This window comes from Salvia hispanica, chromosome 4, assembly GCF_029641045.1.
Source record: "Salvia hispanica isolate PSC_SH4W2 chromosome 4, Shi_PSC_v1, whole genome shotgun sequence".
NCBI classification, from domain to species: Eukaryota; Viridiplantae; Streptophyta; class Magnoliopsida; order Lamiales; family Lamiaceae; genus Salvia; species Salvia hispanica.
Window position 1 is genome coordinate 40222480 of NC_142695.1, and position 3347 is coordinate 40225826.

The 3347-nt window shown below is 45.4% G+C and overlaps 1 pseudogene; it reads left to right on the top strand.

Annotated features, from left to right (window-relative positions):
* The first annotated feature begins 571 nt into the window (after nucleotides 1-571).
* On the top strand, nucleotides 572-2481 carry LOC125200068 (inorganic phosphate transporter 1-4 pseudogene; annotated as a pseudogene).
* Nucleotides 2482-3347: the final 866 nt, after the last annotated feature.

Consider the following 3347-nt stretch of genomic DNA (forward strand, 5'->3'; position numbering starts at 1 on the left):
CCTCATATTCCACTAACTCATTCCTACTCACATTTTATAAAACTAATACTTTAAAAGTAGGATCCACATTCCACCAACTTTTTTAACACACTTTTAATTACATTTCTTAAATCTGTGTCGGGTCAAAAGTGTATCAATATTTGAGGGACAGAGATAGTAACTTTTAATTCTCTTTTTAACTGACAAGTTCAATATTCCAATTTCTTTCGCAACTTATACGAACTTAAGACATTACATATTTAAGCATCATTTAGCCAGAATTAATAAAGAAAGAAACAAAATAGATATAAAAAACAAAAGGCTGGTCATCAATCAGCTAGCTAGTTTTATCCATGCATGTCATTATCCGTAGACACGTTCACACGCCAGATGATTCAAGCATGATTTGTTATTAATTTTGTATGATATGTACAGGAGTTGCACAAGCAAATATCTATGACAGACAAGATAGATTTGACCTGCTAGGGTATATGCCATTAGATGCCGGATATTGCTAATTATGTCAACTCTCATGACTCCTATAAATAATCGCCACTAATCTTCGACTCCACCATCCTTACTTCAACTCAAAGTCTCTCCTCCACCGATACAACCTTCATTAGAATACAGTGAGAGAGAGAAGAAGAAGAAGAAATTAGTAAAAGAGATGGCTCGACAACAGTTAGAAGTGCTAAACGCACTTGACGTGGCCAAAACCCAACTCTACCATTTCACCGCAATTGTGGTTGCTGGGATGGGCTTCTTCACCGATGCCTACGATCTCTTCAGCATCTCCCTGCTGTCCAAGCTTCTCGGCCGCATCTACTACACTGTCCCCAACTCCCCCAAGCCCGGGACTCTCCCCCCGAGCGTCTCCTCCTCCGTCACCGGTGTCGCCCTCGTCGGCACCCTCGCCGGCCAGCTCTTCTTCGGGTGGCTCGGTGACAAGATGGGCCGCAAAAAGGTGTACGGCATGACCCTCCTGATCATGATCGTCTGCTCCATCGCCTCCGGCCTCTCCTTTGGGAGCTCCCCCAAGGGCGTCATGACCACGCTATGCTTCTTCCGCTTCTGGCTCGGCTTCGGCATCGGCGGCGACTACCCCCTCTCCGCCACCATCATGGCCGAGTACGCCAACAAGAAAACCCGCGGCGCCTTCGTGGCAGCCGTCTTCGCCATGCAAGGGTTTGGAATCCTCTTCGGCGGGATCGTCTCCCTGATCGTCTCTGCCGCCTTCGACCACGCCTTCCAGTCCCCGTCCTACGAGCAGAACGCCGCCGCCTCCACCCCGCCACAGGCCGACTACGTCTGGCGGATCGTGCTCATGTTCGGGTCCATCCCGGCGGCCCTGACCTTCTACTGGCGGATGAAGATGCCCGAGACTGCCCGGTACACCGCCCTGGTGGCGAAGAACGCGAAGCAGGCGGCGCAGGACATGGGGAGGGTGCTGAACGTGGAGATCGAGGCGGAGGAGGAGAAGGTGGAGAGGATGGCTCAGCAGAAGGGAAGCAACTTCGGTTTGCTATCAAAGGAGTTCCTGAAACGCCACGGTCTCCATCTCTTCGGCACCACATCCACCTGGTTCCTTCTCGACATCGCCTTCTACAGCCAGAACCTCTTCCAGAAGGACGTCTTCTCCGCCATCGGGTGGATCCCGCCGGCCAAGACCATGAACGCCATCGGGGAGGTGTACAAGATCTCCAGGGCGCAAACCCTGATCGCGCTCTGCAGCACCGTGCCGGGCTACTGGTTCACGGTGGCCTTCATCGACATCATCGGCCGGTTCGCCATCCAGATGATCGGCTTCTTCTTCATGACGGTCTTCATGTTCGCCATCGCCATCCCCTACGATCACTGGACCAAGGAGGCCAACCGGATCGGCTTCGTGGTCATGTACGGACTCACCTTTTTCTTCGCCAATTTCGGGCCCAACGCCACCACTTTCGTGGTGCCGGCGGAGATATTCCCGGCGAGGCTGAGGTCCACGTGCCACGGGATATCGGCTGCGGCTGGGAAGGCGGGAGCCATTGTTGGAGCGTATGGGTTTCTGTACGCAGCACAGAACAAAGACAAGAGCAAGGCCGACGCCGGTTTCCCGCCGGGCATTGGAGTGAAGAATGCTCTCATTGTTCTTGGAGTCATTAATTTGCTTGGAATGCTTTGCACCTTTGCGGTGCCTGAGGCCAAGGGTAAATCGCTGGAAGAAGCGTCACAAGAAACTATAGACGAAAGCAATGGGCCACAAGGACCTTAACTATCTTTGTTCAAAGGGTATCCAAGTCCCTACGTGTTTGCTGAATTCTTGTGTTTGTATTTTCATTTTGGTTTCCTCGTTTAAGTTTTCTTCACAATTACATTTGTATTGGGTTTTGGAAGATTGAAATGTGTATGTGTATCTCACATTTAAGTGAGATTGGTGTTTGTGTTTCAAGAAAATATCACTTCCTGTATCATTAACATTTGAGATTGCAATGTTCATTTCATTCAACTTCTTTTGCGGTATTTCCGCTGTCCCTTTAATTTTGTCATATTTTTCTATTTACTTCTATCCCACAAAAGTTGTCATACTCCACATTTTACCATTTTTTTTATAGTGGATCTCATATTCTACTAATTCATTCCTACTCACATTTTTTGTAGTGGACCTCATATTCAACTAAGTTTTTTAACTTACTTTCCATTAAATTTATTAAAGTCCATGTCCAGTCAAAGTGTGCCAAAACTAAAAGGGCGAAGGGAGTAATAGTATATAATACTAGTATTAAGTACTCTCTCTGTTTCTTCATAGTTGAGTCATTTTTCCGTTATAGAAAGTTTCTTCATAGTTGAGTCATTTTTCCATTTTGAAAAGTTTCTTCAAAGTTGAGTCATTTCCATATATAGTAATTATTTTCTCTTTCTTACTTTACTCTCTCTTACTTTTTTCTCTCTACTTTATTCACTTTCTACTTTATTTTCTCCACTTTTTTCACTCTCTTACTTATGTTATCTATTTATTCAACACACTCAACATCCCTTAAACTCCGTGCCGAAAAGTTTCGCATCAATTTTGGTGAAACGGAGGGAGTACAAAACTACAACATGTACAAACAGAAATAAATACTACTCTCTCCGTCCCCCATAATTTGTCACCATTTGACCTGATACGGGTTTTAATAAATATAATAAAAAGTGAGTTGAAAAAGTTAGTGGTATGTAAGTCCTACTTTTTTATATTAGTTTTATAATAAAATGTGATTATGAATGAGTTAGTGGAATATGGGGTCCACTACCAAAAATGGTAAAAGTGAAAGGTGACAAATATTTAGGGACGGACGAAAAAGGAAATAAGTGATAAATTTTCAGGGACGGAGGGAATAGCAGTGTAT